At 42.4% G+C, this 19661-nt stretch overlaps 1 protein-coding gene across 1 annotated transcript in view; it reads right to left on the bottom strand.

Moving 5' to 3' along the window:
* LOC126355684 (organic cation transporter protein-like) overlaps positions 1 to 19661 on the bottom strand; it is a 580417-nt gene that overhangs the window by 166314 nt on the left and 394442 nt on the right. The window lies entirely within an intron of this gene.

The following is a 19661-nucleotide window of genomic DNA, read 5'->3' as shown; positions in this document are numbered from 1 at the left end:
TGCATTGGACTTCGACAATTCCAGCATGCGACACCCCACACGTCCACAATTGCTACAGAGTGGCCCCAGGAACACTCTTCTGAGTTTAAACACGTACACTGGCCACCAAACTCCCTAGATATTAATATTATTGAGCATATCTGGGATGCCTTGCAACGTGCTGTTCAGAAAAGATCTCCACACCCTCGTACTCTTACGGATTTATGCACAGCCCTGCAGGATTCATGGTGTCAGTTCTGTCCAGCACTACTTGAGACATTAGTTGAGTCCATGCCACGTCGTGTTGCGGCACTTCTGCGTGCTCGCGGGGGGCCTACACGATATTAGGAAGGTGTACCAGTTTCTTTGGCTCTTCAGTGTAAAATGTTTATCTGGAGCCCACCGACTGTAAATCATTGTTACACATGTAGTAGGCACCACTAGGTCCTTTCTGTAGGGGTTATTGTGGCTTGCCATTACATAGGTGTTATTTTGCTGTACTCTTCAGATTAGTTTCGTAGGTTCATGTAACTAGGAACTTCCGAAATTATTCTTCTGTAAGGAGGCATACTTAACTCCTAACATACCAAAAAACACAGTAATTCGTGTACATTTGACTAAATTTTCAGAAGCCATAGTGTTCAAATTTTTGGCCCCAAACCCTGATCCAGTTTTTCTGAAGCACACTTTTCACGGAGACTCCTGTGAAATTAATGTCAAGAAGTGTGACAGTCCTACACAGACGTAATGCATTATGACCATGACACTAAAAATATCGTAGGCCTATTCTTACATGACATAAGAAACTGTCTGACGTCATGGACCTGCTTTCCTAAATACCTACAGCACATAGAGCACATTATATATCCATGATTGAGTATGAAGCCATCGAGCAGGTTGATGAACCCAAGTTAACAGATGGCAATATCTTATATTAAGCTGAGAGCAACGTGAATTGTGATCAGTGAAGCCAAATGTTGACACTGAAATTTCGGTGATATACAATGATAAGCCACAAAATTATGTCTTCCTTATACATAATACTATTTTTCCACTATGTGCAGTAGTTATAAATGTTCTATTTCATGTGATAACAATATATTACCTTACCTTATCTTACCGTATAATACAATGAACATACTTCATAAGTGCGTAACCTGATTTATGAAATTTTTTGAATCTTCTTACATCTCTCCAGTAAAAAAATGAAAGATCTTTTGGCATTGATGGTTGGAGGTCCCCACTTACAGAAGTTCACCCGCCAGAAGTAAAACGCCACATTGGCGTCTTGCGTGTCGACGTTTATGAAAGGAGAGCACAACACCCTTTCCTCGAGCGGAGAAAACCCCTACTCGGTTGGAAATGAAATCAGGCTGGCTGCATGGTAGTCAAACGCTCTAACTACTCAGGTAAGGAAGCGCACACCTTGCCTCTGAAATTTTCTTAATATGACTTACCATCATCTAGCCCTTAGAGCCTCAGTTATGTGACATATGTGGGAGACTGTTCAACGCAGAGAGAGATCAACAGACACACTTATTTCTGTCCGTATTAATGTATCACAAATAAAAATATCTGCACTTATATCCGTTAAGAATGTCTCTGATAGGCTCGATAATGCAGATCGCTGACTGTGCGCGACAGCAGAGCTAAAGATACTGCTTTGTTGGAGTTACGAGAGCGCTGGGCGGCAGTAGTAGGTAGCTGTCTGTGAGGGAAAGACGGTGGAGCAGGCAGTTTTTGTGTGTGAAGCCACCGAGAGTTAGATTAATTTAGGTATGTCAATATTGTTTAACATGGAAGCAGAAGTCTTCAGGTAAGCAAGGTAAAAATATAAATAATTATGATTTCTGTTTTTTGCCAGCGCGTTAGCATAGATGAGTTTGCTACTAATTTTTAATTGTCGGCTAACCCCAGAATATATGTAAACGGTGTTTATAAAAAGTCTCGTTAGATATTTCATTTATTAAGATTTGTTAACAGAGCTGTGTGTAATTTGATGATTTGCATTTATGTTGGATTAATGAACTAAGATAATACTTGCTGCTTAAATCTCACTGCTTGCCAATCAATTGTGAGTAATGCAGCTTCAATTGTCAGATACTTTTGAAAAGCCAAACTTGTAATATAATTTTGTTAAAAGACGGAGTGTTACTAACTCACCATAATCAGTACCGCCTTCCAGTCCAGGTCATATCTTTTAAAGGAGTTGGATTTTCTTAAGTGTTCTCGTTTATCAGCCAAAAGAATTTCATGCGCATTTCAAGCATTGCACGCTGCTGAGCCTGTAGATGGCATTCAAATTTTTTGTGAGAGATCAGAATATATCGCGTTCCACCGTTGCTGCTCTAGAGGTAAGATAATTTATTTGATATATGCACAAGGACCAAGGTTATCAGTTTTGAACAGGGCCAAATGATTCAGTGTCTAAGGGGCTGAATGTATTTTTGAGCGACTGTATCGTTATTGGTATTGGGAGCTGTATTCCCCAATCGATTCGTAAAGTTTTGCTAACAATAAGACAGAGTAAGCACACCACTTGCACTTACAATACGCAACACGACCATTCGAGTTCTGTATCCACACGACAGATCAGACTTCATTCAACGTTATCGCAATCTTTCTAATTCTTTTTATTAAAGAACGTTACATTATATACAGGCGTGTTTCTACAACTGAAAAATGTCTATTCAAATTTCGCGACAGTCGCATAACAGTGGCGGTAGTAAAGGATTCAAATCAGGTCTGCTCTAACTACAGATGGAGCGGTCGTGAGCATTAGTCAGCTTTGAGACTGGACGTGGTAAGTTGATGTTAGTCTAGAATACCATTAAGGCCGCAAAGTCGCCGTTATCAACACCTCACTTCCTTCTTGGATATTCAGAAAGACTCGGCACGAATGTAGCCACTACACATGATGGCTGGCAGCTGTGGTCACGAGAATGTACGGTCGCAAGACCATCGTGCTCGGCGTATCGTACAGCGTCTACAGCAGCAGTCTCAGCAGCGGTTGGCACCACAGTGACAACGAAATGTAGAAATCCATTACTTCAAGGACAACTCTGAGCCAGACGCCCTGTAGTGTGCATTCCACTAACCCCAAACCAGACCACCTGCGACGTCAGTGGTGTCAGGCGAGGGCCCATTGGAGGGCACGGTGGACGTCTGCTGTGTTTTCTGAAGAAAGCTGGTTCTGCCTCAGTGCCAGTGATGGTGTGTTGATTAGAAAGAAGCCTGTTGAGGGCCTGCAACTAACCTGTCTGCGTGCTGAACACACTTACACCAAGAATTATGGCAGCATGGGCACCCTGGCTTTATTTATACGACAATCTGGTGATTCGACCTCTTGCGCTGCCATTCTTGAACAGCATTTCTGGGAGTGTTTTCCAACAGGATAACGCTCGCCCACATAGCACTGTTGTAACTCAACATGCTCTACAGATCATCAGATCTGGCTCCAGTCGAGCACATATGGGTCATCAACAGACGAAAACTCTAGCGTCAACCACAAATAGCATGAACTGTTCCTGTATTGACCGACGAAGTACAACAACTGACAACCGATAGCTGTACGATACAATGCATGCTTTCATTCAACATTCTGGCTTTTATACCAATTATTAGGTACCAGGTTTTCACATTTGCAATGGCTTATCGCGCGCTAACATTTACCCGTGATCTTGCACTGTTAATCACTTAAATATGCTACCTAGACAAATATACATAACGTACCTATATAATCCAAAATGGGCAGATCCGACAGCGCCTGTATCTTGGCCTCCAAGATTGCCTGACAACAATTCTCTGGATTTTTTTTTTTTTTTTTTTTTGGCTTGAGGTTATTGCAAAAGTGAACTGCACAAATCTGCTGTTGATGTGGTTGAAGAACTGGAGTAGTGAATGTACAGTCTTCTTAAAATGTACGAGATGATCCAGATATCTCTGAAAGAATTTGTAATTCACTGCAGATTCGAGCGAAGAATTGCTCTGAAAATGCAACGACGACTCATGACGCCTCCCTCAACAGGTACGAGGTAACACGTAACTCACTGAAGCAGTATCGCATTTCTTGTTAAGGTAGACTATGGATGAAATTTGAGACCTGATAGGTGGTGACAATGAGAAGTGTACATTTCAAATACATCTGCACTAACTACGGAAGTATTTGATACTGAAGACAGTAGCACAAGTCATTGGCGATTATTTCGCAAAGGGTTCCTTTGGAGACACACTTACCGAAAATTTTTTGCTTCGACTACTGTATACTTTCATCCGTGTCAAATTTCGATATTATCTGTGATACACAGTGTAGGCGAAAGTGAGGTAAAGCGGTCAGGGCAGGAAAGTGCCCATTGCATATTTTTTGCGCTTAACAGTGCTGCTCCTGCTGAGAGGTAGTCAAACTAGTTCTAGTAAACTACATCATGATTTTTGTTAGGGAGTTTGACGGGAAGCTTGTTCCTTTGTTTTCCAATAAAGACTTCTCTCACTTTCAATTGTCTGATGTAAGGTAAGTCATTTATATTATTCTTGTTATCTCACTTCCACGTAGAGTAATACTTTTTTTTAGAATATCATTGTTTAAATAATGTCTTTTGGCTTACGAATATAGTTTTTGTTTTCGTTATGGTCTGACAGATTCATCTCCGAATCACTAATCTGATCGAATAAAGTGACCGCAGTATTCGATGGAAAAAATGGCCAAAGTGGCCACTTTTCGCAGCAGTTTATTTTTAATCTGACTATCCCAATCATGAAAGAAGGTTGTATACGTGGAAGAACCCTGGAGATACTAAAAGGTATCAGATAGATTATATAATGGTAAAACAGAGATTTAGGAACCAGATTTTAAGTTGTAAGACATTTCCAGGGGCAGATGTGGACTCTGACCACAATCTATTGGTTATGACCTGTAGATTAAAACTGAAGAAACAGCAAAAATGTGGGAAATTAAGGAGATGGGACCTGGATAAACTGAAAGAACCAGAGGTTGTACAGAGTTTCAGAGAGAGCATAAGGGAACAATTGACAGGAATACGGGAAAGAAATACAGTAGAAGAAGAATGGGTAGCTCTGAGGGATGTAGTAGTGAAGGCAGCAGAGGATAAAGTAGGTACAAAGACGAGGGCTGCTAGAAATCCTTGGGTAACAGAAGAAATATTGAATTTAATTGATGAAAGGAGAAAATATAAAAATGCAGTAAATGAAGCAGGCAAAAAGGAATACAAACGTCTCAAAAATGAGATCGACAGGAAGTGCAAAATGGCTAAACAGGGATGGCTAGAGGACAAATGTAAGGATGTAGAAGCTTATCTCACTCGGGGTAAGATAGATACTGCCTACAGGAAAATTAAAGAGACCTTTGGAGAGAAGAGAACCACGTGTATGAATATCAAGAGCTCAGATGGCAATCCAGTTCTAAGCAAAGAAGGGAAGGCAGAAAGGTGGAAGGAGTATATAGAAGGTTTATACAAGGGCGATGTACTTGAGGACAATATTATGGAAATGGGAGAGGATGTAGATGAAGACGAAATGGGAGGTAAGATACTGCGTGAAGAGTCATACGAGTCGTGGGGCATGAAAGGGAGGCAGTGGTTGGGAAGGGAGTGAGACAGGGTTGTAGCCTATCCCCAGTGTTATTCAATCTGTATACTGAGCAAGGAGTAAAGGAAACAAAAGAAAAATTTGGAGTAGGTATTAAAATTCATGGAGAAGAAATAAAAACTTTGAGGTTCGCCGATGACATTGTAATTCTGTCAGAGACGGCAAAGGACTTGGAAGAGCAGTTGAACGGAATGGACAGTGTCTTGAAAGGAGGATATAAGATGAACATCAACAAAAGCAAAACGAGGATAATGGAATGTAGTCCAATTAAATCGGGTGATGCTGAGGGAATTAGATTAGGAAATGAGACACTTCAAGTAGTAAAGGAGTTTTGCTATTTAGGAAGTAAAATAACTGATGATGGTCGAAGTAGAGAGGATATAAAATGTAGACTGGCAATGGCAAGGAAAGCGTTTCTGAAGAAGAGAAATTTGTTAACATCGAATATAGATTTTAGTGTCAGGAAGTCGTTTCTGAAAGTATTTGTTTGGAGTGTAGCCATGTATGGAAGTGAAACATGGACGATAACTAGTTTGGACAAGAAGAGAATAGAAGCTTTCGAAATGTGGTGCTACAGAAGAATACTGAAGATAAGGTGGATAGATCACGTAACTAATGAGGAGGTATTGAATAGGATTGGGGAGAAGAGAAGTTTGTGGCACAACTTGACTAGAAGAAGGGATCGGTTGGTAGGACATGTTTTGAGGCATCAAGGGATCACAAATTTAGCATTTGAGGGCAGCGTGGAGGGTAAAAATCGTAGAGGGAGACCGAGAGATGAGTACACTAAGCAGATTCAGAAGGATGTAGGTTGCAGTAGGTACTGGGAGATGAAGCAGCTTGCACAGGATAGAGTAGCATGGAGAGCTGCATCAAACCAGTCTCAGGACTGAAGACAACAACAACAGACAACAACAACAACATCCCAATTAGTTACTTCCATATGTCATGCATAATACTACCCACTCACTTCTAAATCCCTTTATGTACAAAGCTGACCATCCGTCATACTATCCCTACGTGACGATTTTGAGTTAATTAATAAATAATATTTGAAACCATCTCTTTCTTGTTATATTTGATCTAGTGCAAAAATCCGTTGAAAGCTGCTGCAGTCGCTTGGTATTATTTTAGATATTAGGAACTAGGGTATTCAAGATGTCTTGAAAATATGTCCTGAAACCAGAGGAACAAACACGGGATCCGCAAATGTGATTGAGACGGTAAAGAACGATGACATAACTTTTCCTAAAGGCGCAAAGCGATTTGATATTTCACGGAGTACGCTGAAAAGAAAAGTTATAGGAAAAACAGAGCTACAATAGTTGGAGAAAATATTACGGAAGGCTTATGGAGTGTGTTCTATTAAGAACAAGATGTCCTTAATTATATTTTTGAAACGGAAGAGAGATTTTATGGACTTACAGTGGTTTACCTACGGAGATTAATATTCCAGTTGGTAGAGTGGAGCAAAATACCACATCGTTCTTATACTAACTGCTTATATGGAAAAGTGGTTGGACAATGAGCACATTAAGCTATTATATATGGAAAACTGGAAGCTATGTAAGCCTTCAAACAGAGATAAATGTGGTTCCTGCATTTTTTTCTTTTTCATTTAAAAATATTTGATACAATACTTTATAATATATAGTATAGATTAAAAAGTGTGAAAGGGACGCTTCCATCAATAGCAGTGGTTTCATGAAAACGATTTCCCTTGGTGTTGCCACTTTACCCCAACTACCCTATATTAAAATACTTTTAGAAGATATCTTAACAAACCATGTAAGTATGTCCACAGCTTTTGCATCTACCTGTTTAACAACAGAGTATTAAGCAATTAAGAGGAAAAAAAACTCTTTCTACGAAATGTCGTCCATTATCACGTAAAGTCTGCTAATAGAGAAGAACGTTAAAACTAACTATTTAACTGAGGCGCCCGAATCTAATCAACGTGAGAGACTTCAGTGCAAGGGAGAGATAATAATATTTTGAAGGGCACCTCTTTCCCTTTTGATGGTCCCTTAAGATCTCTTCATACGAACTGCTGTCAGTTTTCCATTCCCGATATTGATGCATTTCATTGACACTATTATTTATTAATAGGAAAGAGGCTTTTATCAACAACGCTTGTCTACTTTTGTTTCATGCGCTGGCTTTTCGGAGCCTGAGTGAAATAAAATAATAGTGAAGCACAATACCCCCAAAACCAGATTCCAGTGTAGATGCAGGATTCCTCACTTAGGTTTCCCATGAGATTATATCGTAATATCATGTCAAAACAAATTAGTGTATCTGACAACTTCTGTTCCCTTTTTCTCAATAATCTACAAGAATTTCTAAGAGTATGGATTTGCAGTCGAGTTCCTCTTATTTTTCTTTCGACCATAGTTTGAAAACTTCAGTTGTGAAGGAAAAATGACATCGTTAACTAGGTTGCAAACCCAGACACTTGGAAATCAATAATTTAGCCGAGAAAGCATGAAAGATCACGTTATCCTTAAGAGCTCCACATTTTCTTATCATAATCGTCTTATGTAATAAGATGCTGACAATGGCTTTACGCACACCAAGCGCCACTAACAAAATTCAACATAATAATTCCTTCAAATATTCTGCAGTCTTTTTCCATTACTCATCCTCTTCCCCCTCTCCCCTCCCGCTGCCATCACGATGTCCGTCCGCCAACTGTTTGGCCACGATAAGTTGAACCGTTCTACTGGGGCTGCCAGTAGCGGAGAAAGTCGGCACTAACTGGAAGATAATTTGTCTCCGAGCGCTGCTAATATTTCCCCGTACGCCTGCACTGCTTTCCCGTAGTAGAAAACACCCTGGTACTGCGCAAAAAGTGTCTTTGCTGCGTTTACCTAACCGCTCTTTCGTCAACTGGCGGTCCTGTTGCGGGGCAAGACACGCCTACTGCCGTTCGTAATGCTTAACCCGTAGGCAAATGGGAAGAGTTAGCTGACGTTGACGTTGCGCTCTGTGTATTTTGTGACATCACTTCCTGCTAGTAAGTTCAGCAATATTTCGGCAACGTGCCACGCATAGTAGAACTAATTGGCAGCAAGAACGCTCCATACGTCACAAGTATACAGCAAGACGTCTTACTGTATTTTTCGCGCTCTAGGCGGCCATTTCAGAGGGCGCCAAATTCATATTCTTGAAGAAAAAAACCTTGTTTCTCAAAGCGCGTAGCATCCAGCGCACTTTGGCCTGTCGATTATTCATATGATTTTGAAACGCATCCCTGTTGGTTTTTCAACATTTTTGAACACATTCTAAGGTGATTTCTGAACGAATCGTAAGTTGATTTTTGAATGCGTGCATTATGTACGCCTACGTGGTGTCTCTGCTAGGGGATTCCCCGTCGCACCTAGAAATAAAAAACTTTCCCTCACCCAAAAGGGAACGAGGCTATACGAGCTGAGCCCAATAAACCCGAACAGGTGAATGCCAATCGCTGTTTGTTTGTGTCTGTGTGTGTGTGTGTGTGTGTGTGTGTTTGTGTGTGTGTTTGATTGGGAGTGTGAATGATGAACGTTGTTATAATTATTAGCAAAATCCACAGATTCAGACTACCAGAGTGGAAATATGCTACTAACAGGTAAGATAGATTAATATATAATCTTCTTGATGTGTCCAACTGAAAGAAATTTTGACAGAAAATTATCGCTACGCTACCAGTTGTACAGTCAGCGGTTAGCAGCCGCTTAAATTCTATTCTCGGAATAGTGCAGAAAACGCGCTATACGAACACGTAATAACGCCCAACCGGAAGATAAACGTGGGATAACTAAACTGGTGATACTGGTGACGTTACCCGGAGAGTATGTTTTGAGAATGGCACGAACAGTTACACAATTAGTTATGTCAAGATTGTTTATTAGAACGAGGAAGGAGAAGAAACTGGGACACTACACAAATTATATGGCGGAATATGACTATCCCGAATTTATACAAAAATTTCGTAATACTTCTTTTCGATCTCATGTGAAATTATTTCCTAACATAAAACGTTTCGCTCGTAGTGGGCCTAACAAACATTTGATATTCGCCCTTCGTGAATTATATTCTGTCTTGTTACTTCTGTAAATGAGGTAGATAAAAATTATCATTTGTGCCAAAACAGTCTCGCTTGTTTAGCATGTGTTACAACTGCTGCAATATTAGAAAGGCCTGTTTCGTTTCATCCAGTAGACACAGACAAAAAGAAACTTAATCAAATCGAGAAACCACAACATTCTTGGCACTATTCATATTAAGAGCTTTTTCGATATTAGACAAAATTTTGATTTTTCATGTAGGAAAACGGAAGGAAGAGATTAGTGTTTAACGTCGCTTCGACAACAAGGTCATTAGAGACGGTGTAGGAAGACGTTTGACGACCTTTAATGAGGTAATCTAGTCTTTCGCAGAAAGGAGAGCACACCACGTAAAGCTGTAGCAAGGTTAGAGGAAAAAAAAAGAAACGCTAGGACCTAAATGTTGTTGAAATGTTTACAGTCTTCCTTGTCTATTGTCTTTACTGTTTTCATGTTTCCTATATTTTATTTTATGTCACACAAAAAAGAAAGTTGTTAGCTAATAGGCAATGGAGGGTGCAAATTTTCTGAAGATTTCCTATTCCTGTTACAAATAATCCCACCCAGTATTAATTGTGATTTATTTAAAAGGGGGGGGGGGGGGGTATGATGTTAAACCGGTCGATCGGGAGAGCAGGACAGGCACCATAGGACATTTTAGTTTGCACTGTCCTGAGTACAGGCATGATGGACCCAACCTGCAAAATATACACATTTGAATTCCACAGAGCGAAATACAGTGACGTGCGATAGAATGCTGTGTGAAGAGGCGTGTCACTGCACAGGCACACTTAAGACCAAACAAAATGTCTCACATATATGTTTTATATATCAAACTCTTTAGGAAGGTGTGCGATACAAAATGAACATATTTTTGAAAGTTCAATTTTTTAAAATTTTTGACGTTCTGTCGCAAACGCTCGAGGAGGCAGGAGGAAGGAGGGTGGGTGGGAGGGGCGCCTTTCGGATAAATCTTAGATCCGACACTGGGTAGACGCCTGTACTCGGTGGGGTTTATGTTATACGTTATACCCTATGAACATACGCGGTTTCTAAGCGCCAGCACATTGAGTATCTCGACAACGAATGGTTATTGGTACGATTTGTTGCAATAAAACAACGGGAAACGTCTCATACTGGTGATTAAGGAATTTCCGTATTTAGTTACAATTCGCGTGTTATGAGAGTAAGCCGTTTTGAGGCAAGGACTCGTTGAAGATTCGTGAAAACGTGTTGTTCTTGTTAAGATTTATTATAATTGAACGTCAATAACAATTCGACGACTGAAACCTTAGACTTCAACATGAAATACGCGGCCGCTAGAGACTGTTGCAGTATAGTGTAGATGACTGAGGCTCCGCCATGTGGAACCGACATTGGAGCGGAAGATATTGTAGTTCGCGCCCCACTGCTTCCAACTCTCTTCCCACCTTCGCGGTTTCTAAAAGGTTGTGAGAGTTTCCTACGAAAATAATGCAAATAATTTCTGTAATATCTGATGTGATGTAAATAATAAGTGCGCTCTCTGTCAGGAGTGATTTTGTTCGATTTGGTGAACTTTTATAAGCTGATGTTCCTTGAGTGGACGTGTCTGTTTTCTTGTCGTCTTATTATATGTTCACAGATACTGAAGTTTTTATCTCGGTATACCTTAGACGGAACATGACTAGTATACTGCGCTGTGTCTCGTCTCATGGGACACCTCCTCTGCGCGCACATCAGTTAGCTGCCTCGCGCCGTGTGCCAACGGCTTTACGGGTGGCCAGACAAGTAGACGGCGGTGGGCGTGAGCAAACAACTGGCCGTCTGTACAAGGAGCGGACAGCCATCAGCATTCAGCATTCCGCGCAGAGCCGGCGCATGCATCGCCCTTGACCTTCAGGGGTCAACAGCAGCGCTGCTTGGGGAAGCACCGGGCGGGCAAGCAGCCGTTCGCCAAGGTCGCAAACACACACACACGCACGCTCGCTCTCTGCCTCGCCACGTAGGAGACGCCGGACGACCCTGACACCTTACAGACGGCCGCGCCAACGAAACTTCACCTCGGACAAGACGTTGGGGACTGGGATGCGCCACAGCCAAAACCCTGAATGTGCTTTATTCAGTATCATTTTGCCTCACTTCGACTTGTCAGTAGCATGCTGCTATAATCAAACGCCCGCCACAGACACCGTGAATATGATGGTGGCGGACCAGGGAAAGCAGAAGCGATATTTTATTGCGTTAAATGATTTTTTCGACGGTGCTAGACAGATTCACCACACTACTGTTAGACAATAAGCGAAATACTATTCGTTATGAAGACGGGCAATATTAAGTTCAAAAAATGGTTCAAATGACTGAGCACTATGGGACTCAACGTCTGAGGTCATTAGTTCCCTAGAACTAGGTAAACCTAACTAACCTAAGGACATCACACACATCCATGCCCGAGGCAGGATTCGAACCTGCGACCGTAGCGGTCTCGCGGTTCCTGACTGCAGCGCCTAGAACCGCATGGCCACTTCGGCCTGCCAATATTAAGTCTACAGACTCACTTTTGCTACAAAATCGCAGAACTCTTGGCTCCCATTTGAAATGGGAGACATGAGACAATCCTTAGACAATGTAGACGCTTCGTAAGGTGGACGTGTTAGCAGACGTGGTCTCCAATTATTTTCTTTTTCGACGTGGAAAAAGCTTCGTGCTTTATTTATAATTTTTGTTTTTCGTATTGTTGTACATCACTTACCAACATGTGGGAAACGGGGAAACTATTGTAGCTGAGTGAAGATTTTCGCGCAGCATTATGTTTATGGGAAATTAGTAATTCCGAATATAAAAAACGCCACAAGAAAAAGTTGTTTATCGAAGAGCTAGCCAAAAAAATAATTTAGTATCAGTGAGTGATGTTGAAAAAAGTACTGTTTGCTACTCTGAGCCGAAAGTAAATCACAGCCGAAATGAGGCTCCTCCACAAACAGTTGACGTTTCCATGAACATATTTTTTTCCAGTCTCTTTCACTATCCATTACCATCACTGCACAAGCAGCAATCAAGTCGCTTAGCCTGTCTATATACATTGTCTAGCCACGTGTCTATAGACAGTCCCTCGACAATGGCTGTAGACAATCGCTCGATTTTGTATACAGGTGTGTACGTACCTTAACGAACCATAGGAATTTGTACATACCTTACCGAACCAGGGGTATTCCAGCTTGAAAATAAAGAGGGGAACTGATCAAATAATCTATGACCAACATGACATCTAAACATTAAGTTTTTGGGTGGACTTACTGAACCAGTCGGAGTCAGACAAGGGGATGGATTACCATCCCTACTGTTCAGCTTAGTTCTACAGAAAGTGGCCAGAAAGTGGCAAAATGAAACTTGAGGTATAAGCATTGGCAGAAGCCTGTAAAAATAAAATTTGTCTTCATTGTCAAGCATTTGCTCATGACAGGGCAATCTTCAGCAATAACAGACCAGAAGCACTCCGTTTGTAGAGAAACTCCACGAAATAACGGCAAAAAAGTGAGCTTCAAACGTCATGTGAGAAGACGCCCTATATAGAAGTGACAATATCTATTAACAACAAGACTGTAAGTCTCGATACCTGCCAATCCAACTTGCAGGCCGGGTCTGGGAAGCAGGGAACCTCGTCCGTTCCGCCAGTGCTGACACTTCGGTATCAGCGCTGCCAAATCAAATCGCGTGAGGTTCAGCTACGGCGGACCTGGTAAGCCGGTAACTGCTCGCTCTCTCTGTTCCTGGCCAGGACCCGCAGCGGACCGACGCTAAATCCTGATATTCAACGTTCCATTATACCTCTCCCTATGTAGGTCCCATGTACCACCCTCTCCACTTGTGTGTTGAGTACGCCTTCTTATTAATCCTAAATCCTGACGCCTATTGCCTCGCTAGCCTAGAAGAAATGATCAAATCGGCGGTGCTAAGTACGGGAATTAAGAAAGAAATATTTAAATATATCCATTATGGACGAGGAACTGCAACTGTGATTTAAATTGGCGATTTTTCTGGGTACACATACGAAAACAGTCGCTTTTTTGGATTTCACATATGATATGTTGTACCATTAACTAGCCACTGCAGCCTCATCATCAGGTGGACTTGTTAAGGGACAATTCTATCGTGGACCAAGTGTAGCTAGACGCTGTGGTGATGGGTCTGGCGAAAATTGCGGACATTTAGCAATCGGTAACTAAATGCTTATGAAACGGGAATGTTGCTACGTTTTGGATACTGTCAGTGCACTGCATTGGGTAAGCATAGCAAATCGACTGACATTATGTAAATTACCTGCTCTACACACAAATATACACGGTATTTAGTTGCACTAGGTGTCAAAATTATTACCAGAATGCAAACACTGCATGAAAATACAAAGAATATGTATACAACAGATATAAGGCTTTGCTACACCATGGTCTTTGGCATGAGATGCATTGTAGTAAAAAGTAACTATTTACACGAGTTGAGACAATTTATTCAAGTGAATTTTGCTAGCTGCAACAAAAAAAAAAAAAAAAAAAAAAAACAAAAAAAAAAGAAAAAGAAAAAGAAAAAGAAATAAAGAAAAAAAGCGGTGGTTGCCAGAGAAAACCGCGAATAAAGAAACACTAGAAAACTACTGATAGCTTACAAACTCACCTGATACGGATGCAACAAAAATAACAGATGCTGTCTAGAAACTGCGATTATAGCAATAGTGTTACCTGTATGGAATGAATGAAAACAGACTCTTTGAGAAAATTCTAAACTGACACTTATCGATGTCAAAGCACAACAACAGGTTAACAGAAGTTAATGAAAGTATTAACATTTTATGAGGAAATCATTCAAGGTAGAACAGAATTTAGAACCCTAATTCGCAAACAGAAATTTCTTGAGTCGCATATCCGACAAAATTTTCCGGATGGATTGAAGAACATTGCATTATTTTTATTTATTTATTTATTTATTGCAGTTTGTTTCTTACTGTTCGTTGCGTTCGGTCGTAGCGGACGTTACGTGACATACGTTGAAGTTTGTTGTTGAACCCTTCTCTCAGTTCTTTTATTACAGAGACCAGCCTGCTCTCTGACCGAACACGCTGATCTACCGTGCCGGCAATACTTAATACATAAACAAATGACTCAAAGGGCTCTGAGCACTATGGGACTCAACATCTGACGTCATCCGTCCCCTAGAACTACTAACTAACCTAAGCACATCACACATATTCTTGCCCGAGGCAGGATTCGAACTTGCGACCGTAGCGGTCGCGAGGTGCCAGACTGAAGCGCCTAGAACCGCTTGGCCACCCCGGACGGCCATAAACACAATGAACGAATGGAGACCTACTGGAAATGAAAGATGGGAAAACTGCTAAGCCAGTTAAAACACAAACCTTAGCAATCAATTAAAAGCGGTCTTTCTTCTAATGCAATAAAATCTACGTTTGTAGTTGTGTTTGAAAGGTACTTTCCTTCTAGAGAACGGTGAGTCGCGTTAGAACTCTCAAACATCACAGTTACCGCGCACTTAGCTGAAGCATTCTCAGGTGATTAAAATATCCAACATTCGAATATTAATAAGTATGTACTAATGTCAAAATGGTTCAAATGGCTCTGAGCACTATAGGACTTAACTTCTAAGGTCATCAGCCCCCTATAACTTAGAACTACTTAAACCTAACTAACCTAAGGACATCACACAACACCGAGTCGTCACGAGGCAGAGAAAATCCCTGACTCCGCCGGGAATCGAACCCGGGAACTCTGGTTGGAATATAGGTTTGTGATGTCTAGTGACAAAGTGGGCGTCATCTGAGCTGTTTATTTCAGTGACTAGTGTTGTACTGTTTTTACCGTATATGTTGTCTCGTACGTGAAAAAGCTTTTTTAGGAACTGATTGATTGTGTAAAACAGTTTGTATGCAGGGCTGTTCATACCTAACTACAGGTCTGAGAGGACACCTTCCTCGTGTACCTTAGGTTGTGATCTTAATTGAGGAGTTTTATGTTTCACACGGGTAGTGTATTTCTTTTCATATTTTGCCTGTAAGAACGGTGTTTTCTTTAGCTGTCCTTTGATTTTGTTATATAGTTGTTTTGTTTGATAATTGATAAGTTGTATTATCTTGTTTTCTGTGAATAATTGAAGAGCTTTCTCAATGTATTCAGTTGCTTTCATAATGGCAGTTTTGTAGCTTTTATCTGACTTTAACGTTAGAGCACGATTTTTTCTAAGTTATTGGCTTATACAGCCTACCGTTTTTGAATCATTTTGTATGTGTCTTTGTTTATCTTCAAACTTCACTGCTTCCTTTTCGAGGAGTTTTTTACCTAATGACAGTTTTCATTGCTTTTTAGTTTTACAATGTATGTTGCACTCTTTGTTGCCACCATGAACTAATCCAGTGTGTTGTATGAAAGGTTTTCTTTTGCATCATATTTTGAACCTTTGTTTAATAGTGATAACTTTCTTTCATTAAATACTATGTCTGTGTTGTTCAATAGTCCGCTTAAAACGCGAGTGTGTTTTTAACACGATGATGATGATGTTGTTGGTTTTGATGATGATGATGATATAATTGTGGTAGACTTCCGCGGCCAGAGTCAGTCGACATAAAAGTTTTCTGGATATGGTACCGTGTCATAATGTATAAAATTACTGCAGATGGAGAAAAACCAACGTTTCGGCCACGGTTGCAGCGGCCTTCTTCTGGGTCTACTGGTGCGTTCTAGCTACGCACTGTCCCTTATGTTTTGCTGTTACTGTTCGTGCGCAATTTTAAAACATAGTACGGTTCATTGACCACTTAAGGAAGAAGAAGAGGGAACTTTATTTTAATAGGTTAGAACGTAACCTCTGTTGTCTATTAGCTCTTCTATTATGTGCCACGATAGGTGATCATCGGAGAATGAGAAGTTGGCTCCTAATTATCAACTGCCGGACGTCGGCCGCGCGGCGGCAGTTACTCGCCGGCAGTGCTCGTGCCTCGTGTTGACAGTGCGGTCTGCTGGGCTCTGATTGCCGGCAGCGAAAATGGGAAAAGCCTGAGTCTATCCTCTCTACTCACGTTCTTAGGGTGCTTCAGTATTTTGATGGCACTTCTGATTTTGAGTTTCGTCATAACCGGCTACTTGGCCAACACACAGGCTTCCCTGAATTTTACACTCCTGGAAATGGAAAAAAGAACACATTGACACCGGTGTGTCAGACCCACCATACTTGCTCCGGACACGGCGAGAGGGCTGTACAAGCAATGATCACACGCACGGCACAGCGGACACACCAGGAACCGCGGTGTTGGCCGTCGAATGGCGCTAGCTGCGCAGCATTTGTGCACCGCCGCCGTCAGTGTCAGCCAGTTTGCCGTGGCATACGGAGCTCCATCGCAGTCTTTAACACTGGTAGCATGCCGCGGCAGCGTGGACGTGAACCGTATGTGTAGTTGACGGACTTTGAGCGATGGCGTATAGTGGGCATGCGGGAGGCCGGGTGGACGTACCGCCGAATTGCTCAACGCGTGGGGCGTGAGGTCTCCACAGTACATCGATGTTGTCGCCAGTGGTCGGCGGAAGGTGCGCGTGCCCGTCGACCTGGGACCGGACCGTAGCGACGCACGGATGCACGCCAAGACCGTAGGATTCTACGCAGTGCCGTAGGGGACCGCACCGCCACTTCCCAGCAAATTAGGGACATTGTTGCTCCTGGGGTATCGGCGAGGACCATTTGCAACCGTCTACATGAAGCTGGGCTACGGTCCCGCACACCGTTAGGCTGTCTTCCGCTCACGCCCCAACATCGTGCAGCCCACCTCCAGTGGTGTCGCGACAGGCGTGAATGGAGGGACGAATGGAGACGTGTCGTCTTCAGCGATGAGAGTCACTTCTGCCTTGGGGCCAATGATGGTCGTATGCGTGTTTGGCGCCGTGCAGGTGAGCGCCACAATCAGGACTGCATACGACCGAGGCACACAGGGCCAACACCAGGCATCATGGTGTGGGGAGCGATCTCCTACGCTGGCCGTACACCTCTGGTGATCGTCGAGGGGACACTGAATAGTGCACGGTACATCCCAACCGTCATCGAACCCATCGTTCTACCATTCCTAGACCGGCAAGGGAACTTGCTGTTCCAACAGGACAATGCACGTCCGCATGTATCCCGTGCCACCCAACGTGCTCTAGAAGGTGTAAGTCAACTACCCTGGCCAGCAAGATTTCCGGATCTGTCCCCCATTGAGCATGTTTGGGACTGGATGAAGCGTCGTCTCACGCGGTCTGCACGTCCAGCACGAACGCTGGTCCAACTGAGGCGCCAGGTGGAAATGGCATGGCAAGCCGTTCCACAGGACTACATCCAGCATCTCTACGATCGTCTCCATGGGAGAATAGCAGCCTGCATTGCTGCGAAAGGTGGATATACACTGTACTAGTGCCGACATTGTGCATGCTCTGTTGCCTGTGTCTATGTGCCTGCGGTTCTGTCAGTGTGATCATGTGATGTATCTGACCCCAGGAATGTGTCAATAAAGTTTCCCCTTCCTGGGACAATGAATTCACGGTGTTCTTATTTCAAGTTCCAGGAGTATTTCTTTTCCGCAATCGCAGGATCCGGGGCGTGCCAGGCTCCACTAAGGACAAGGTGGATGCATTAGAGACTGCAGGCGTGTACTAGGTGGAATGCGAATGTGGAGAGGCATACATTGGCGAGACTGGCAGGACAATAGCAACGCGCATTCGGGAACATGAGCGCTATATTCGTCTAGGGCAACACAACAAATCTGCTGTGGTAGAACATCAGCAAGAATGCAGAAAAGAAATCAAATTCAGCGAAGCCTGAGTGTTGGCCAAGCAGCCGGTTATGACGAAACGCAAAATCAGAGGCGCCGTCACTTAAACACCCTAATAACAAGAATAGGGAGAATAGACTCAGGCTTGCCCCATCTTGGCTGCCAGCAATCAGAGTCCAACTGACCGCACTGTCAACGCGAGGTGCGTCCGACGTCCGGCATTTGGTAATCAAGAGCAAATTTCTCATTCGCCGGTGACCACCAGAGCCAATAGACAGCAGAGGTTAGGCTCTTCCTTCTCCGCAGTAAACTATTAAAATAAAGTTTCCTCTCCTTTTTCCTTAAGTGATAAATGAAATGAACTATCTTTTTAAATCATCATGTAATGTCATGCACAATGAACAGTAATAACAAAACATACGAACTCACCAGCAGACACAGAAGAAGGCCGCTGCAACCGTGGCCGAAACGTTGGTTTTCTCCAGCAATAGTTTCATACAATATGACGCGGAACCATACCCAGAAAACTTTTGTGTCAACAGTACACTAGTGCTGGTGGGACGTATTTGGTAATACTGTCGCAATAGTTCACATTACCACATTTATCGCACCGTTTCAGAAAGACACAAATGCCGCACTAATCACTTCTCTTCATGTCGATGGTTATATACCAGCATCAGTCTCATTACGTTGTATATAAGCTGCAGCCATGCCCTCAAACAAAAACTTTTGGTCGCCCCGTATAACTCAATTGCGACATAAACTTGACGTGTAGTTCCAGTTGTTCTTATCAGGCACCTACACATTCTTTCGGTTCAGACCGTATACCAATTAGGTTCCTTCCAGAGTATGCAGATGCAACAGCTCCAAGCGTAAGTCATATACTCTCGACGAAACATCCATACCCAAAGACTAGTACTCAAGAAAGACAATAGAAGTAATCCACTAAATTAGAGGCCCATTTCCTTAACGTCGATATGCAGCAGGATTTTGGAACTCATATTGTGTTCCAACATTATGAATTACCTCGAAGAGAGAAGTCTATTGACACACAGTCAACACGACTTTAGAAAACATCGTTCTTGTGAAACACAGCTAGCTCTTTACTCGCATGAAGTGTTGAGTGCTATCGACAAGGGATTTCAGATTGATTCCGTATTTCTAGGTTTCCAGAGGGCTTTTAACACTGTACCCCACAAGCGGCTTGT

Source organism: Schistocerca gregaria, chromosome 1, assembly GCF_023897955.1.
Source record: "Schistocerca gregaria isolate iqSchGreg1 chromosome 1, iqSchGreg1.2, whole genome shotgun sequence".
NCBI lineage: Eukaryota > Metazoa > Arthropoda > Insecta > Orthoptera > Acrididae > Schistocerca > Schistocerca gregaria.
The sequence above is the reverse complement of the archived record's forward strand: the minus strand, read 5'-3'. Positions and strand labels throughout refer to the sequence as shown.